Genomic DNA, 20,572 nt, shown 5'->3' on the forward strand with positions numbered 1-20,572 from the left:
CAGTCTGGTCCCGCACACTGCAGACACTTCCATGTCACCACCAACCAGCTCTCCCACAACCGGTGTGATCTACCTTCCAGCCTTCCGGTGCCTTGTCTGTGACAAAGTATTCTGATTGTCCCGAAGCCAGTATTAGGTTTGAATTCCTTTTTAGCTCCTGACTTCGGATATTCCTGTGATTAAACGGGAAATAAATGCTTACAGGGACAGTTGGATTCACCGTTTCTTTGCTTGGTGAAATTTCAAAGATTGAAAGCAACGCACATCAACCCCAAACGTCCCGTGAGATGGAAGCCCAGTTGCTGTTTCAAGCTTGAATGCAGGTACAAGCAGAACTTATTCAAAGAAAGTCCAAGTCCCTGAGACGCCTGATTATTTGCACCAAACTCTTTGCAAAGAGTTGAGGTACATGTTTGGTGATCTGGGCACATCTTTCCCCAAACTACAACACTTCAAACATAACTCAATGGCTGTAAAGCGCTTTGGGGCGTCATGAGTTCCTGAAAGGCGCTGCAGATATGCAAGTCCTTCTTTACAAAAGTTCGATGCAATTTCAAAATATGCGAGCAATATCAGGGCTCCTCTGGGAACCCACGTAAATTTCAATTAATAACTCCAAGGGAAATCACAGCCCGAGACCAACGAGCCAATTGTTTGACAAATGTGAAGATAAGGTGTAACCATGATCAAAGCATTTTTTTGTGTGTCGCTATTCAGAACATAAGAACTTAAGAACTAGGAGCAGGAGTAGGCCATATGGCCCCTCGAGCCTGCTCCACCATTTAATATGATCATGGCTGATCCGATCATGGACTCAAGTCCACATCCCTGCCCGTTCCCCATAAGCCTTATTCTCTTATCAGTTAAGAATCTATCTCTGTCTTAAATTTATTAAATGTCGTGGCTTTCTCAGCTCTCTGATGCAGTGAGTTCGACAGATTTACAACCTCTGAGAGAAGAAATTCCTCCTCATCACAGATTTAAATGGGCAGCCCCTATTCTGAGATTATGCCCCCTAGTTCTAGTCTCCCCTATCAGTGGAACCATCCTCTCTGCATCCACCTTATCAAGCTCCCTCATTACCTTTAACGTTTCGATAAGATCACCTCTCATTCTTCTGAATTCCAATGAGTAGAGGCCCCACCTACTCAACCTTTTCTCATAAGTCAACCCCCTCATCTCCGGAGTCAACCCAGTGAACCTTCTCTGAACTGCCTCCAAAGCAAGTATATCCTGTAGTAAATATTGTAAGTGTTTGTGATCCTCGCCCAATTGCCAGATGGACGGTTTGAATCGCCCCCACCTTACGAAAGTTCTAGATCCGGGAATTATTATTCAGAGTGTAAATTAAATGAGTCACGGAAAGGGATGCTTCAGTGATAAATCGTAGTATATTTATTTGGTCTAACATACACTGTCTAAAACATGCACTGCTAAACTAAATCACTTTCTCTGTGGAGAATAAAATCCCGGTTACAAACAACATACATACAGTACAGAAATGAACCTAGTAACACGCAGTAATTCCCTGGTGGATTCTAACCCCACCCCTACCAATGAATTACCCTCCCCAGAATAGCCCTGAAAAGCTTCCCTTCTGAGAAAACCCTGAGCCCTTACCCAGCTGGCCTGGGATATATGGTTACTGGCTTGGGACACTCGCGACCATGTTCACCACCACACGCAGCCCGTTTCCTTGCTCAGCTCAGCTGTGGGAAGTCACTGCCTGGTCTTCAGTCTCGGTGGCTTCTTCTGCAGTACTGCGGCCCCTTCCTCTGGTACATAGATCAGTGGAGCGAGAGCGAGAGGGAGAGGGGGCTCTCTCTAGACACAAGCTGCAAGCTGCAAGCTCCAAGCTTCACACCAAGCTCCAAGCTAATAATAATGTGGAAAGGACCCTGTCTTTCTGGGAGTCTTGCTACCCCTATCTTTCCCGCCAATCTTTAAAACCCCTTTGTTTCTAAGCACGGGTACTTAGTCAGTGATGGGAACGACCCAGCTCCTCCTTGGCTGGCCAGGCTGGTGGGTTCATTGTTCTGTGTCTCCTTCTGAGATGGAGGTGAGAAGTGCTTTTACAAATTAGAGTGGCTTTGTCAGTGGCCCCTCTTCCTGGCCGACAGCTCTTTTGTCAATGGATGACTGACAGCTCTTTTGTCCCAGCGAACTGCTATGCGGTCTCTGGATTTTTAACAAAACCAGCTTTTTCACATATCTGCGCAGGGTGAACCCAGCACAGGGAAAATAGCCTCAGAAAAATAAAATCCACAAAATATTCTCGACTGCGTCCATTCTTTAAACAGAAACTTTGCGATGTCTTCATTACGCTCTGCTAATTATCGATCTTGCCACGTAAAAAGTGCGTTGGCATTGCAATGCATTAATGTAAAATTAAAGAAAAGAAAATGCAACGTTTTATCGAGTGCAAAACATGCAATGCCTGCATTTCAAAAAGCATTGCTTTTATTCATCCTGCGGAATGCATATTGCACAGATAATCTCAGCACACATTGTGCAGACAAAGGCAGCATTGGACAACAAAGTGATTTATCCTCCGCTGATTTGTAGCAGATAACTGAGGGTTGAGCACACAATTTGACAACTAGACTTGTAGATCAAGCATCAATGAAAAAGGCAACAAAACTGCCCACCAGCACCAGGTGTCTTTCACTTGTTTGTCCCAAATTTTCAGCAGCTGGGACAACAAGAATTTAGGTTTCACCGAGATTTAAACTCAGATCGCTAGATTTAAAATCAAGAGGGCTCACCATTACACCGTGGAACCAACTATTCCAAAACTTTTGAAACATACTTCGTCACAGACAAGGCACTGGAAGGCTGGAAAGTAGATCACACCAGTTGTGGGAGAGCTGGTTGGTGGTGACATGGAAGTGTTTGCAGTGTGCAGGACCAGACTGCTTCCACACATCCACAATGAATGTTCCACACTTTACTTGGGAAAAGTACAACTGAGAGTGGATAAGTTCGATCCCGGTCAGAGCAATCTGAAGCTTTAACTGACTGACACCCTGGTGTTGCATGTCTTGCAGTGTGTATCTGTGTTCCAATGGTTTAGCGCATTCGGCTGGTAACTGAAAGGTGGGTAATCCAAACCCATCTCCGGGCGAAGCCTTTTAATGTTTTTCCCCGAGGATTCGGTGCCGCACAGTTCCGGGTTGTCATTGTGCATTTTGGCTGCACGAATATATTCCGCAAACATTGCAAGCTTTGCTGTTATCCAGTGAGTTCCCACTCCAATACTTTTATGACCATTCAGCACAAGTAAAACGATAACAATTTTTTACATGGATCATGTTCCTCCATCCAGTCCAATCAAAATAAATTATGTTATTGGGTTTAAAGGAACTGGTGAAAATTGATTCTATTGATGCATATATCGAACTGGAACTTTGGTCTCAAGTGCTCCTCCTATCAAGAATAGACACACACACAATCAATGGTTTTACAACTGAGTCATAAACACTTACAATTTCTCATACAGCACGTAAATGAGATCGGGATAAAAATTCATCACATGTAAAGAGAAAATGAATGATTTAAGATACTACTGTCCCTCAGTAGCTATATTAATATTTATTTTATCCTGAAAAAGGTTATCGGTTATTTAACTGTGATTTAATTAATTCTTATTTTTTCTTATTAGCTGCATGTCTTCAATTTTATAAGGTTTTGAATTGAAAAAAGCTGTTACAGAAGTTACCGCCCTGACCTGGAATCGAAGCTGTTTTTCGTGGTATAAGGAGTGGTTTTACCCAATCATTTAAAGGTGATTTCAAAGAATGACGTGGCGTTAAATTCAGATCACGGTTACGATGTGTTTCGGTGTGAAACAAGTGGATTGAAAAGGACAATAATGACACCAAGCATTACGATGCAGCGATGCAGCAATGCAGCGTTCCCTGGTGGTCCAGTGATTAGGATTCGGCGCTCTCACCACCGCGGACCTGGGTCGATTTCCGGCCAGGGAAATTGCACTTCCATCAAAATTAAAACCTTAGAAGAAAGAGTTACATGCATCTCATGTGGAAAAAAAGATTCGTTGATTTAAACATCATTAATTAATCCATTGTAGAACTTCAATCATTTAATTTGCCCTGAGTATGTGAGGAACTTTTATCCCGACCTCATTGTATTTTTGGAGCATGGTACAGCCCCGTTATCTCCACCTGTGAAAGTAGGAAATTGCTGGAAATACACAACAGGACGGGTAGCCTTTGACAAACAATTAAACCCAGGTTACAGACTCTCTTCCTTCCCCTGCCCTTTGCGGGACACTTGTTCCACTTTAATTTTACAGACTGACTGAGTTCACTAACCGCGGGGAGAGAGTAGGTGCCTCCGCGGCCCCACTGTGCTAACATGGAAGATAACACGATGGGGATGTGGGGTGGTGGGTGGGGATCAGTGACATGTTTGTGTAAAGGGCAGTGGAGGAGAAGGATTGACAGCTGTCAGTGAGGGACAGAAGTTGTTTAAGGTGAGCCAACATATTCCCGATCAGCACAGAAGGCATTCACTGGTCTGCTGTCCTCTGCTGTACTTCTGGTCAGAGCGGTTTCCGCAGTGGAGCCGTTATCACGTTTGCTTTCCACGCGGAAGCATCACGTGCAGGAAGATTATGTTTAAACTTTCTGTGGATGAACAGCCATGGGCGAGTTTATTCTCCTGTCAAAAGGGTGACAGTGGCTTCTCCCTTATTCTTTAATTGCTCTTTATTTCACTTCACTAAATAGATATATTTGAATGAGAGAAATTGTTCCAGAGTGTCGCCCACTTCATCTTTTGTTCCCTTTTAAACACATAAAATGAGGCCGGGGGAATAAATCCAGAAAACAATGCTGAGGGATATAGACAAGAGGAAGAGAGAAGGTGAAATACTGCCTCTTCACACCGGAGAAGTGTGAGCTTGTGGACCGGAGAAGTTGCAGCTGCTGGAGCTGTGCGTTTTATCGGGGAGGGACGGGGGGAGAGCCCGTCGAGCGACCGGAGAAGCTGAGAAGCTGCTGTGCTTTTCATCGGGTTTGACACTGTTTAAAAATGGCAAAATGCCAAGTTTTCTCTCCCTACTGCCCATGCGCGAAGGTGCCGGCAGTGTTTTCGGCGCAGGCATTTGGCTCCGCCCCCCACTTTACCATCGACACCACGCCAGGACTCCGGGGACTGTACACAGCGGCCAGGATGGGGCGAGTTTTTCCCCGAGCCGTTTCCAGCGTGCAAAATCGGTGCACTTGAGGTCAGTGCGCCGACAAAACTGCTTGGGGAAAATCTAACCCTTGAAGAGTAAGGAGTACACTGAAGGAAATACAAATATGTTTGCCGAGCAACTGTCAAATTTAATAGTTTTATACAACCATCGAAACAGCAAAAAAAAACAGGGCACTCGCCCCATAGTACCTAATATATAGCCCATAGTACAAGAGTAAGGAAGTCTTGCTACAATTGTATAGGGCCCTGGTGATGCCACACCTGGAGTACTGCGCACAGTTTTGGTCTCCTTATTTGAGGGAGGAAATAATTGCCTGGGAGGTGGTACAACTGAGGTTCACCAGATTGATTCCTGGGATGAGAGGACTGTCTTAAGTTGACAGATTGTGTAGAATGGGCCGATACTCTCCGGAGTTTCGAAGAATGAGAGGTGATTTCATTGAAACACACAATATTCTGAAGGGGATTGATGGGGTCGATGCTGAGAGGTTGTTTCCCCCGGGCTGGAGTGTCTAGAACGAGGGGGCACAGTCTCAGGTTAAGGGGTCGGCCATTTGAGACAGAGATGAGGAGGAATTTCTTCACTCAGAGGGATATGAATCTTTGGAATTTTCTGCCCCACAGGCCTGTGGATGCTGAGTCTCTGAATATATTCAAGGCTGCGTTAGATAGATTTTTCGAGTCTCTGGGAATCAAGGGATCGAGAGATCACTCGAGTTTGGACGAATGAGAGGGGATCTCATGGAAACATATAAAATTCTGACGGGACTGGACAGGTCCCGATGTTGGGGAAGCCCAGAACCAGGGGTCAGAGTCTAAGGGATAAGGGGTAAGCCATTTAGGACTGAGATGAGGAGAAACTTCTTCGCTCAGAGAGTTGTTAACCCGTGGAATTCTCTGCCGCAGAGTTGTTGATGCCAGTGTGTTAGATATATTCAAGAGGGAGTTCGATGTGGCCCTTATAGCTAAAGGGATCAATGGGTATGGAGAGAAAGCAGGAAAGGGGTACTGAGCTGAATGATTCCAACATTTGCCCAACCACAGATGTTAGGCAAACTGGTCTATAGTTTCCTGCTTTTTGTCTGCCTCCTTTTTTAAATAGGGGCATTACATTTGCAGTTTTCCAATCTGCTGGGTCCTCCCCAGAATCCAGCGAGTGCATGTCCACAGATCACTGAAAGTAGCAGGCCAGGTAGCTAAGGTGATTGAGAAGAAATATGGAATGATTGCCTTTATTAGCCGAGGCATAGAATACAAGAGATGGGGTCGGTGGGGCAGGTTAGGTCACAGCTGAAGTACTGCATGCAGTTCTGGTCGCCATATTACAGGAAGGACATGATTGCACTGAAGATGGTGCAGAGGAGATTTACGAGGATGTTGCCGGCAGTGGAGAATCTTAGCCATGAGGACAGATTAGATAGGCTGGATTTGTTTTCCATGGAACAGAGCCTGAGGGGAGACCTCATTGAGGTGTATAAAATTATGAGGGTCTGAGATATAGTGGATAGAAAGGACCTATTTCCCTTAGCAGATGGATCAACAACAAGGAGGCATAAATTTAAAGTAATTGGTCGAAAGTTTGGAGGGGATATTTCTTCACGCAGAGGGTTGTGGGGTCTGGAACTCACTGCCTGAAAGGATGGTAGAGGCAGAAACCCTCACCACATTTAAAAAGTGCTTGGATGTTCACCTGAACTGCAGGGTTATGGACCTAGAGCTGGAAAGTGGGATTAGGCTGGATAGTCTCTTGTTGGCCGGCGCGGACACGATTGGCCGAAATGGCCTCCTTCTGTGCTGTAATCGTATTTGATTCTATGAACTCGTTTGCAAAGAGTTGAGGTGATTTGGGCACATCTTTCCTCACATGACAACATTTCAAAGGCAACTCAACGGCTGTAAAGCGCTTTGGGGCATCATGAGTTCCTGACAGACGCTGCAGAAACGTAAGTCCTTCTTTGCAGAATTTCAATGCAAACTCAAGGCTGGTCTGGGATTTGAAGCCAGGATTTTTCTGCAAATTTCAAGTAACAACTGCGAAGCAAGAATCAAACCCCTCGACCAACAAACCCCCTGCTTAGCAAACGTGGAGATAAGATGTCACCATTATTGACGCATTTTTAGTGTGTGTTGCTGTTCTTGATCGGAGCAGCACATGAGACGGAATCAGTGACTTTGCCTTTTCGACATGTCTTCTGAAGCGCCGCACGGTCCCACTCACTGAGCTGTTGCGACGTTAATGTATCCATCATCATCATCATCATCATAGGCGGTCCCTCGAAACGAGGATGACTTGCTTCCACGCCGAAAAAGGATGAGTTCACAGGTGTTTCAATGAAGGACCCGAACTCCATCCCAAAGGGTGGAAGATGCCTGTGCGTGGATTTTTTTAATGTGTGGTGGCCGTTGCACTACAGCCATCACATGGGCTTGACAGAGCGAGGTCTTGGTTCAGTGGCAAGGGTTAACCAAGTCGACAGGCGAACAGCTCTGCTGCACGGACCTAGTGCACACACATATCACAGTGTGGGCTGGTCCGTGCTGCCCCTGGGCCGCTGGTCCCAAACTCATGCCTCCCCTGGGCCCCGATCACGTCCCTCTACAGTCTCTCGCCGCTCCTTCGGCCCGTTCTCGATGCTCCTGCTGTATCTGCCCACGCTCCAATCACAGACCTGGACTTTGATGACGTCACTCCTCGCTGCCGCCGCCCTCCTGCACCAGCTCGCACTGCTCCCTGGAGTAGTCTCCCAGGACCTCCAAGCTGCTCCCAGGGCCGCTCGCCGTTCCTTTTATGGCCCGACCTGCCGCTGGTGTTCTCCCGTTTGTGTATCCAGGCTGTGGGTGGCCACCCCGAGCGCAGCAGAGGGGTTTCTGCATTAGCTCTGGGTGGGGACAGTATCTTTCCCCTTCTCTCTTCCTCTTGTCTTTATCCCTGTGCTTTTATTTCCCTATGTATTCCCCCTGTCTCAGTTTCTAGTGTTTAAAAGGGAACAAAAGATGAAATGGGTATCACTGTGAAACAATTTCTCTCACTCAAAGTTAGACGCACTCCCGTTGCACCATGAGGTCTCGGTAGCGAGCCGTTGATATTCAGGTTCATATATAAATATATATAAATATATCTATATGTATCATACCCGTTCCCTGGTGGTCGAGGGGTTAAGGTCCGGCGCACTAAACTGATTTCAATTCTCGATCAATTCATCGCATCAAAATAATTGAGGACTGTGAGACGATTAATAATTGCTGTAATCACCATGAATACCAATATTTTCTGCGATAGACCAAGCTTACAGACTATCTGGCTTCCCCTGCCCTTTGCCGGGCACGTGTTCCGGGTTTAATTTAGTAAACTGGGCGAGTTCACTGATCGCGGGGAGACGGTAGGAGCCTCTGTGGCCCCACTGTGAGGATGTGGAAGTGAACACGGTGGCTGGGTGATCCGTGACATTTCTGTAAAGGGCAGCGGAGGAGAAGGATTGAGAACTTTCAGTGTGGGACAGAAGTTGTTTCAGGTGAGCCAACACATTCCTGATCAGCACAGAGGGAGCTCACTGGTCAGCTCCCCTCTGTTGGGACTGTTTTGCCAGAGGTTTCTGTCGTGTAGTGGTTATCACATTTGCTTTATACATGAAATGTACCGGGTTTGATTCTGGGTAGAAACATTATGTTTAAACTTGCTATAAGGGAACAATCGGAGGAGAGCTTAGTCTCCTGGAAAATGTTGCCTGACCTGCTGAGATTTCCAGCGTTTGCTGTCGTTATTTGCTATTTATACTCCTGGTAAAAGGGCTCCCTTATTCCTGAATTGCTCTTTATTTAACCAATAAATAGATAACTTTCAGTGAGAGAAAACGGATCCATCGGGGACCTTTCACGTGTGAGGCCAACGTGATATCCGCTACACTGCAGCCCATCAAAGGGCGAGAAACCACTGAATATAAAGGATGAGCTCACAAATATCAGGGGCAGTGCAGTCTGGTCAACGTCAAACCCTCCTTTCTTATTCAGCAGAGGCATGAACGGGAGTCAGACGCCACAAAGTTTAATTAAAGATACAAATACAAATAAAACTTCCAAATCTTTTCACTGTAAAATTCTTTCACTTTATTTGAAATCCTACTGCGTTGAATCTGAAAATGATCACCATGGGATTTTATCTTCACGACTGATTCTATTTTCTCTGCACGGAAGGAATAACCGGTGCTGTTAAATTTGACAAAAGTTACCCCAGATTCCTGGTGACATCGGCAATACAGTGTGTAAAAGGGGTTAACATGCTGAAGAACATAAGAACAAAAGAAATAGGAGCAGGAGTTGGTCATACGCCCCTCGAGCCTGCTCAGTCTCTTAATACGATTATGGCCGATGCGATCATGGACTCAGGTCCACTGCCCTGCCCGCTCCCCAAAGCACAGGACAAATGATTGAAGTATCGACTGTCCCTCAGTTAGCATTTCTTTCATTGTGCAAATGAAGGTGAGGGGTTAATTAATGATGCTTTTCCATGAAAACAACACAAAAGTTGAAGAAAAAAACATACGGTGACTGGCAGGTGAGCGTTGCTTCTGACACCTGGTGGAAATGGACGGGCATTTTAATGCCCCTTGTGTTGTTAAAGCTTCATATAGAAGAACATCTCAAGCACATCGTGTAGGCCTCGTGGCGCAACGGTAGCGCGTCTGACTCCAGATCAGAAGGTTGCGTGTTCAAATCACGTCGGGGTCACTGTTCTTTCAACATTAATATTTTCTTTGCTGTTTGGCAATAACCAGACCCTTGTTCCAAGGCCTGTCTCACTGTTTCCCCGGTGACAGGCAGAGATACGCCTGCTGCCCTCATTTAATTCATGTGACAGGACACAACAGTTCAAAATCAACTTGCAGGTGGCCACACACACCGCCGAGCGGTCGAAGGTGCTGTGATTAGATCGCAGTTTTCTCTGGAGGTGTGGGTTTGAATCCAACTTCTGACATTTCTTATTTTTAATCATTAAGCGAAACTCATTGTTTGACACCAGGACCAACTCCTTAAAATTGGGATTCAGCAGCTCACCTGCTCGCTGAACATCTCCGTCTGACCTGGTGCTGAAAGTGGAGATGTTTCCGCAGTGTCGCGGTTAACACGCTCGCCTCACAGACGGGAATATTTTCTGGAGCTTTCTCCTCATGCATGCTCAGGGGCGAGTTTGTTCTCCTGTGAAAAGTTCATAAGATGATAAGCATGTAAGAATTAGTGGCCGGAATAGGCCATTCGGCCCCTCGAGCCTGGTCCACCATTCAAGAAGATCCTGGCAGTTCCTCGACAGTAAGTTTAAACATCTGGGGCAGAGCCAACAGGCGACTGTCTGCAATTAGTGAGAGAACGGTATGTTTGGCAGAAGCCTGGCGAGCTCAGTCGGTGGAACATAAGACTTTTAATCTCAGGGTCGTGGTTTCGACATCCACATTGGACATTTACATTTTTCATCGAATTATAGAATGATAGAAGTTTGCAGCCATTTCGGCCCATCACTTCCACCCCGGCCAACAAGAGGCGATCCAGCTTCATCCCACTTTCCAGCTCTGGGTTACGGCACTTCAGGTGCACATCCAAATACTTTTTACATGTGGTATCTACCTCCGCCATTCTTTCATGCAGCGAGTTCCTGACCCCCACAAACCTCTGCATGAAGAATTTTACCTTCAAATCCTCTTTAAACCTTCTACCAATTGCTTTAAATATATGCCCCCTGATTGTTGACCCCTCTGCTATCTACTATATCTCGGCCCCTCATCATTTTATGCATCTCAATGTTGTCTCCCCTCAGCCTCCTCTGTTCCAATGAAAACAATCCCAGCCGATCCAATCTGTCCTCATAGCTAAGATTCTCCACGCCTGGCAACATCCTCGTTCATCTCCTCTGTACCCTCTCATACAATCACATAATTCCTGTAATACGGTGACGAGAACTACACACAGTACTCCAGCTGTGGCCTAACCAGTGTTTTATACATTTCAGGCATAACCAACCTGCTCTTCTATCCCATGCCTCAGCCAATAAAGGCAAGCATTCCGTGCGCCTTCTTACCCACCTTATCCAACTGGCCTGCTACCTTCAGGGATCTGTGGACATGCACTCCAAGGTCCCTTTGTTCTTCCACACTTCTCAATGTCGGACCATTTAATGTGTGTTTCTTTCCTTGTTTGCCCTCCCCAAATGCACAGCCTCACACTTCTCTGGATTAAATTAGTATCACTTGAAAACATTTTAATCATACCTCCTATATTTAAGTTTAGATCATTGATGTTGCCACTAAAAGCCAGGGACCTAGCACTGAGCCCTGTGGAACACCACTGGAACCATCCTTCCAGTCCCAAACACTCCCATCAAACATTACCCTTTGCTTCCTGCCTCTGAGCCAATTTTGGATCCAACTTGCCACTTTGCCCTGGTCCCATGGGCTTTTACTTTTGTGACCAGTCTTCCATGTGGGAACTTGGCGAAAGCTTTGCTAAAATCCTTATACACTACATAATACGCACTGCCCTCATCAATCCACTTGGTTACCTCCTCAAAAAATTCAATCAAGTGAGTCAGACAAAATCTTCCCTGAACAAATCCATGCTGACTATCCGTGATTAACCCATGTCTTTCTAAATGCAGAAATTAAATCATTGTTAAATTTTATCCTGCTTTTACGGGAAAACACCATTAATTAACCGATGATCTTTGTTGTGCATGTATAAAATAAGTATACACCCTGTACACTCAATGTACAGTTACATAAGACCATTGAATGTATCTTCACACTGTATGCACTATGCTTGTACCACCAGAGGGTGCAACTGGTGGAGACCTCGGGGTCACCTGCATACAACAGGTAACCAGATATAAAAGGGAGCTCACAGTCCTGTATCCTAACTCAGGAGCTGCAATAAGTGGACTAAGGTCACCACAGTTCAAGTACAATACCTTACCTCGTGGAGTCATTACTAGAGTGCTTACAGACACAATAACTGGTGACGAGAATACGAATTTCCATGTGACAATGGCTAACCTTGGCACGTTTGAACAATTCGCCGATGGGGAAGATTGGAAGGCCTTTGTGGAAAGTCTCGAACACTTCTTTATTGCAAATGACATGGGGGGAGACGACCCGACCTCGCTGGCTGATAAGTGCAGAGCTATCCTGCTCAGTAGTTGTGGGCCCACCGTCTATGGCCTTGTCAGGGCCCTGCTAGTCCCAGAGAAGACAATAACATATCTTGAGCTCGTAACGTTGGTACAGGAAGAGCACAAACCTAAAGAGAGCATCCTCACGGCCAGACACCGGTTCTCTCCCCACCGGTGGATCCGAACGCCAAGAAATCGCAAAATATGCTGCAGACCTGAGACGATTGGCTGCACCATGTGATTTTAGCAATCACCTCACCGAAGCACTAAGGGACATCTTTGTTATTGGAATCGGTCACAAGGGCCTTCTCCACAGGCTGCTCTCTGCGGACACCACGGCCACCCTGCAGAAGGCAATTAACGTGAGCCAGGCGTTCATGATCTCGGCCTGCGATTCCAAGTGGATGTCTCACCCCCAGGACTCTAACCCGGCAAGTACTGTGAACCGAAAGGTGCCTTTTAGAGGCAGGGCTGCTGTTAGCAGTCTCTCTCAGGGAAGAGAGAACAGAACCCCGAGTCCCACAATCCTGAGTCCGCCACATGGGGCCAACCGGCCAACCCCATGCTGGCGCTGTGGAGGAAATCACAGGGCCCACCAGTGCCGCTATAAAGACTATACTTGCAAAGGCTGTAACATGAAGGGCCACCTCCAGCGAATATGCAAGAGAAATCATACTCACCGAGTCGATGGAGAGTTAGCTGATCATCCGGAGTCCAGCGACAATGAGGTGTACGGAGTGTTTACCTGCACCACCGAGAGTTCCCCGTTGAAAATGGAAGATGAAGTCAACGATGTTCCAGTCACGATGGAGGTGGACACAGGGGCGAGCCAGTCACTGATGAATCAGGCAGCCTTTGAGAAACTCTGGGACAATCCAATCGAACGACCTAAAATGATCCCGATCGAAGTGAAACTGCTCACCTACACAAACGATACATCCCAGTCGTTGGCAGCGTGGATGTCCAGGTGTCCCATGGTGGCGAGATGCACAGGTTACATTTGTGGACCGTTGCTGGGGATGGTCCAAAGCTATTAGGAAGAAGGTGGATGAAAAAGATCAATTGGAGCTGGGAATAGCTCCAACCTCCAGCGATCGACATCCCCCATGGCCCCGAAGTTGGATACAGCACAACACCTGAAAAACCAACCGCCCAACTCGACTGTGCGGCGACGACACAGACCGCTCAACCCAACGGCGAGATGATCCAGCCCAAACAACCAGACCTCACCTTCCAGGCTCCAGTGGCAGGACTCCGGAGAAGAAAATTCACGCAGAAGATAACTTCCTGTCTTCCGTGGCAGAACCTGGGGACAAAAGAATCACCGCAGCCTACCTCATGGAGAGAAAGAAGATGGCGTCTGAACCACGAGGTGAAGGACCTGAAGTCAAGATGGCGGCAGCCAGACCACAAGGGAGCAACACGTGACGCCGAGCGGCGAACTGGATTGGGGTAAAGATTGAAAGACCCTCTTAAAGGAGACCGGCAACCCATCACAATTAAAGGGACATTTCCACTCTTTATATAGCGATGATGGTGATACAAATGTAAAAGATGTAACTGACAATTTCAAGTTTGTAAATGTAACTAATCATGATAAGTCGGGCAATTGCGGTCAGAACCAAATGATTGTGAGAGTAAACGAAGTGATGACGTGCGATGCTGGGATTTACAAGCATGCCGACAAAACCAAGGGCAACGTCCCGTCAGCACCCAGGTTCCGCGACCATGTAGCCTGCCCCTCCGGGACCAATGTGATACCCCAGGGAGTGTGGCCACACACAGAGGGAGCATACCAGCTGCAGGGCCAGTCATCAGCGGACGGCAAAGGCACCACTACCGGTACCCTGCCCCCGATCGGCTCTACCTCTCTGGCCACCAGGGCCAGTACTGGGAGCGAGCGGATAGCACCCTCCTGCCCTCCCAACAGGACCTGGGATGACCAGGCTCCCATTATCGCTGAAGAGCAGCAGGGAGACACCGCAGCCCTCAAAGGAGGACAAGGAGGCCACAAACTTATGTGGCTCTGCCCATCACTAGGCAACGGTAAAGGCTCTGAGACTCAGCCAGGTGAGCGATCTGAGCCCACCCAGCTGGCAGGGGACACAGCGCCGCTATCAGACAACCTGGACACAGTCTGGTTACTCTGGAAGTAGTGTCCTCACCCACCTGCACCTACACAACCCAGGGGCAAGACTGTGATACCACGTATGTACCTTACCTGTAAAATGTACTTGTTCCACTACTGCAGATCCCAAACAGTGATGTAACTAATCCGATGTTTTTTTGTTCTTTCTGTCTGTACAGGTTTGCACATGCAGGTGTTGAGCCACACACATGGTCTATGTATGGGGGGGCGGAGGGTGCAGGGGGGGGAATGGATGTATGAAGCCATGGACACACATGGATCACACCCAGAACCCACTCAACCCCCACTGCAACCTCCAACCATCCACTGCTGAACATTTCCCAATGTCGTGGTAATAAGGACTTGGGGGTCCACAGGGAGAGAACCAAGCCAAAGCATTGACAAGATGCAAGGGCTTTGGGCACTCAAGTCTCGGGCCAGAGCACACAATGCAAAGGCAAGTGGCACAAGACTAAGGGGAGAGTGATGTTGTGTCTGTTTAGTATAAGTATACTCCCTGTACACTCAATGTACAGTTACATAATACTACTGGATGTAACTTCACACTGTACACACTATGCCTGTACCACCAGAGGGTGCAACTGGTGGAGACCTCGGGATCACCTGTACACGACAGGTAACCAGGTATAAAACGGAGCTCACCATACTGTACCCTCACTCAGGAACTGCAATAAATGGACTAATGTCACCACAGTTCAAGTACAATACCTTGCCTCATGGAGTCATTACTTGAGTGCTTACAGACACAATAGAAAGAGATTAAACATTAAATGGTAGGACATTGAGAATTGTAGAGGAACAAAGCGACCTGGGAGTGCATGTCCACAGATCCCTTAAGGTAGCAGGCAAGGTGGATTAGCTGGTTAAGAAGACATGCAGAATGCTGGCCTTTATTAGCCGAGGCCTGGATTATGCTTGAATATAAAACAATGGTTAGGCCACAGCTGGAGTACTGCGTGCAGTTCTCGTCACCGCTGTCCAGGAAGAAGACTGTGATTGCACTGGAGACTTACAGAGTAGATTTCGAGGATGTTATCGGGAGTGGAGAATCTTAGCTATGAGGACAGATTGGATAGGCTGGGGTTGTTTTTCTTGGAACAAAGTGGGCTGAGGGGAGGCATCATTGAAGTGTATACAATTATGAGGGTCCTTGATATAGTGGATAGAATGGGCCCATTTCCCTTAGCAGAGGGGTCAACAACCATGGGGCATAAATTTTAAGTCATTGGTAGAAAGTGTAGGGGGGATTTGAGGGGAAATTTCTTCACGCAGAGGGTTGTGGGGGTCTGGAACTCACTGCCTGAAAGGGTGGGAGAGGCAGAAACGCTCACCACATTTAAAAAGTGCTTGGATGTGCACCTGAAGTGCCGTAACCTGCAGGGTTATGGACCGAGAGCTGGAAAGTGGGATTAGGCTGGAGAGCCTGTTATTGGCCGGCACGGTCACGATGGGCCGAAATGGCCTCCTTCCGTGCTGTAAACTTCTGATTATATAATTCGATTAAAAATAATCACCAAACGTGGGCTCGCACCTCTGACCCTGAGATTTAGTATCTCATGATCTACTGACTGATTTATCTGGGCTTCTGCACAATGCACCTTTTTGTCGTTGATTACAGCTCTGCCCCAGATGTTTAAACTTGCTGTCGAGGAACTGCCAGGATCATCTTGAATGGTGGACCAGGCTCGAGGGGCCGAATGGCCTACTCTGGCCCCTAATCCTTACATGCTTATGATCTTATGACATTTCACAGGAGAACAAACTCGCCCCTGAGCATGCATGAGGAGAAAGCTCCAGAAAATGATCCCGCCTGGTGAGCTTTCGCGTGTGAGGCGAACGTGTTAACCGCTACACTGCGGAAACATCTCCACTTTCAGCACCAGGTCAGACGGAAGTGTTAAGCGAGCAGGTGGACTGCAAAATCCAACTTTTTAGGCGTTGGTCGTGGTGTCAAACAATGAGTTTCACTTAATGATTAAAAACAGAAAGTGTCAGAAGTGTGATGTGAACCCACACCTCCAGAGGAGACTGCGGCCTAAACACAGAACCTTGGACCGCTCGGCCATCCTGACTATTTAGGTCAATATGTGGCCAACTGCAGGTTTATTTTCAACTTTTGTGTCCTGTCACATGAAATAAATGAGGGCAGCAGGAGCATCTCTGCCTGACACCGGGGAAACAGTGAGACAGACCTTGGAGCAAGGGTCTGGTTTTTGCCAAACAGCAAAGAAAATATTAATTCCCGAATTACCCTGAAGAACAGTGACCTCGACGTGATCTGGGGTCAGACACGCTACCGTTGCGCCACGAGGTCGATACAGCACATCGGAAATGTTTGACTATCTGAAGGTTTCACAATACAAGAGGCTTTAAAATCCCCGCCCATTCCCACCGGGTGTCAGAAGCAGCGCTCACCTGCCAGTCACGGCATGTTTTTTTGTTCAACTTTTGTGTTGCTTTCACGGGATTGCATCATTAATTAACCCCTCACCTTCTTTTGCACAATGAAAGAAATGCTAACTGAGGCAGAGTCGATACTTCAACCATTTTTTTCTGTGCTTTGCATAGAAACATAGAAGCATAAAAACATAGAAAACAGGTGCAGGATTAGGCCATTCGGCCCTTCGAGCCTGCACCACCATTCAATATAATCATGACTGATCATTCACCTCAGTACTCCTTTCCTGCTTTCTCTCCATACCCTTGATACCTTTAGCCGTAATGGCCACATTTAACTCCCTTTTGCATATATCAAACGAATTGGCCTCAACAACTTTCTGTGGTAGAGAATTCCACAGGTTCAGAATTCTCTGAGTGAAGAAGTTTCTCCACATCTCGGTCCTAAATGGCTTACCCCTTGTCCTTAGACTGTGACCCCTGGTTCTGGACTTCCCCAACATCGGGAACATACTTCCTGCCTCTAACCTGTCCAATCCCATCAGATCTGTATATGTTTCTCTGCAATCCCTTCTCATTCTTCTAAATCCCAGTGAAGAAAATTCTAGTTGATCCAGTCTTTCTTTACATGTCAGTCCTGCCCTCCTGGGAATCAGTCTGGTGAACCTTCGCTGCACTCCCGCAATAGCAAGAATGTCCTTCCTCAGATTAGGAGACCAAAACTGTACACAATATTACAGGTGAGGCCTCACCAAGGCCTGCGTCTGCGCACATACAGAGGCTGAATTCCAGGACATAGTCGACGTATTTACTGAGGCGTATGAAAGCATGGGCCTTACGCTAAACATCCGTAAGACAAAGGTCCTCCACCAGCCTGTCCTCACCGCACAGCACTACCCCCCAGTCATCAAGATCCACGGCGCGGCCCTGGACACCATGGACCACTTCCCATATCTCGGGAGCCTCCTATCAACAAGAGCAGGCATCGACGACAAGATTCAACACGGCCTCCATGCGCCAGTGCAGCCTTCGGCCGCTTGAGGAAAAGAGTGTTTGAAGACCAGGCCCTCAAAACTGCCACCAGGCTCATGGTCTGCAGGGCTGTAGTAATACCGGCCCTCCTGTAAGGCTCAGAGACATGGACCATGTACCGTCGACACCTCAAGTTGCTGAAGAAATATCACCAACGATGTCTCCGCAAGATCCTACAAATCCTCTCGGAGGACAGATGCACCAACATCAACAGCCTTATTCAGGCTAACATCCCCAGCTTTGAAGCACTGACCACACTCGATCAGCTCCGCTGGGCAGGCCACATAGTCCGCATGCCAGACACGAGAGTCCCAAAGCAAGTGCGCTGCTCGGAACTCCTTCATGGCAAACGAGCCAAAGTGGGCAGCAGAAACTCTACAAGGACACACTCAAAGCCTCCCTGATAAAGTGCACCATCCCCACTGACACTCAGGAGTCCCTGACCTAAGACCATCCTAATTGGAGAAAGTGCATCCGAGAGGGCGCTGAGCACCTCGAGTCTCAACGCCGAGTGCAAGTAGAAATCAAGTGTAGACAGCAGAACCTGTCCCACCCATCCCTTCCCTCAACGACTATCTGTCCCACCTGTGATCGGGTCTGTGGCTCTAGTATTGGACTGTTCAGCCACCAAAGAACTCACTTTCGGAGTGGAAGCAAGTCTTCCTCGATTCCGAGGGCCTGTGGAGAAAAGCTGCAGTGACAGAGGGGTGGGATTTAGAGTTTGGATATTGTAGCTAATCAGTTTGTCTGGGGGAGCTCTTCAACCATAGTCAGGCTCCCAGAAAACATTAGCATTTAAACAATCGACCACGGAAGAAACATTATCCATCCCACCCACAGGACCCAAATATCACATCCATATTCCAACACCTTTTCAACATGTATAGAAATATCTGGCTCAGCCCAGACTTCCCGAAGCCAAAGCAGTGCTATTACAATGGACAAGAGTTCATCAGTTCATAAATAAGGAGTATCACCATCCCAAAGTCTATCAACACCAGATTAAAACATTTAATCAAGTCTCAGTTAGCTAGTCCGCCAAAACATATACAAAGAAGACCACTTAAATCAATGGGCAGCAAAACTTAAACAAAAGAAACGTTAGATTTGGCACGAAGATTAAGCAGCCTCTCAGAGTATAACTGGGGGCCTATCGTACCAAGAGCAATCTATTTTTCTGACCATTACTTTGGAACAACAAGATCAAGATCGAGAGCAAACGGCGAGATAACACAGGAAGAGACATCACGACATCGGAGAAAAGAATTTCAAAAAACCAATCAGTGGAACATCAATACCAACTGACTTGGTTACAGGCATCAACCGGACCACCGCGACCGACGGACACAACCAGGAAAATCAACCACTAGAAAACCGGGGTCCACGCAAGTTTTCCACTCTACAATTTGTGCCTCGCCTGTCCAGCAGGTAAAAATTACCGAGACAACTTAAAACCCGATTGATGACAAAGGATACCGGCTTCGGGACAATCAGAATACTTCGTCACAGACAAGGCACCGGAAGGCTGGAAGGTAGATCACACCGGTTGTGGGAGAGCTGGTTGGCGGTGACATGGAAGTGTCTGCAGTGTGCGGGACCAGACTGCTTCCACACATCCACAATGAATGTCCCACCCTTTATTTGGGAAAAGTACAACTGAGAGTGAACAAGTTCCATCCCGGTCAGAGCAATCTGAAGCTTTAACTGACTTACACCCTAGTTTGGGATTGTAATGTCTGTAAGCATGTAATGCTTGTAGCGCCACACTGTGGATGTGGACGTATTGTGTACTGCATCTGTACAGTTAATTATTAAACAGAACAGGCTCTTTCCGGAGAGTTCCGAGAGAGCAGTCTGCATGTTAGGAAGCTGTGTGTGCTGTGCTCTGTGAAGGTATCACAGGGATGTCTTGCAATATGTGCATCTATCAGTCTCTGTGGTGCAATGGATTTGTGCATTCAGCTATTAACTGCAAGGTTGGTGGATCGTAGCCCATTCAGGGACAAAGCCTATAATTGTTTTTCCCTGAGGATTCGGTGCCGTGCAGTTCCAGGTTGTCATTGTGCGTTTTGGCTGCACGAATATATTCCGCAACCATTGCCAGCTGTGCTGTTATCAAGTTATACCAACTGTTACTTGCATTTTCGTGTGGTTGTTCATTGTCTCGTCGCCAATTGATACGCTCATAATAAGAATGAAACTGAGTACTGTGAACAATGAGTAAGTGTGACATTAGCTCCTTTAATAAGACTCCAGAGTGCTTATATACCATGCTCCCAATGGATGCTGGAATCCCTTGGGACTCCAACAGGTCGGCCCTCTGGTGGTGGTGTGATACAGGTGGCCAAGGGTTAAATACATAACACAAGGTGTGTACGGAAATCAACCATCAAAAGCCCTGTCATTAACCACAGGGGTTTCCGGCAATTTTCTGATCGCAAAGGGCTTTCAGTCCTTGTCCTTAAAATTGCAGACGTGGAAATTGGGGAGTTTGCTGACTTTGAAAGGAGAACATTGTTGTTTGGTGCAGTTTTGGTCAGAGAAATGTTTGTGAAAGGAACTTTTTGCAGAGAGAGGGATTGAGCATTTCAGCTTTTAGCTGAACACTTCTCTCTGGG

At 47.1% G+C, this 20,572-nt stretch overlaps 1 non-coding gene across 1 annotated transcript; it reads left to right on the forward strand.

Moving 5' to 3' along the window:
- The first annotated feature begins 9,876 nt into the window (after window positions 1-9,876).
- trnaw-cca (transfer RNA tryptophan (anticodon CCA)) lies at window positions 9,877-9,948 on the forward strand. Its single transcript has one exon. It is a non-coding gene; the product is annotated as a tRNA-Trp (tRNA).
- Window positions 9,949-20,572: the final 10,624 nt, after the last annotated feature.

This window comes from Pristiophorus japonicus, unplaced genomic scaffold (assembly GCF_044704955.1).
Source record: "Pristiophorus japonicus isolate sPriJap1 unplaced genomic scaffold, sPriJap1.hap1 HAP1_SCAFFOLD_130, whole genome shotgun sequence".
Taxonomy (NCBI): Eukaryota; Metazoa; Chordata; class Chondrichthyes; family Pristiophoridae; genus Pristiophorus; species Pristiophorus japonicus.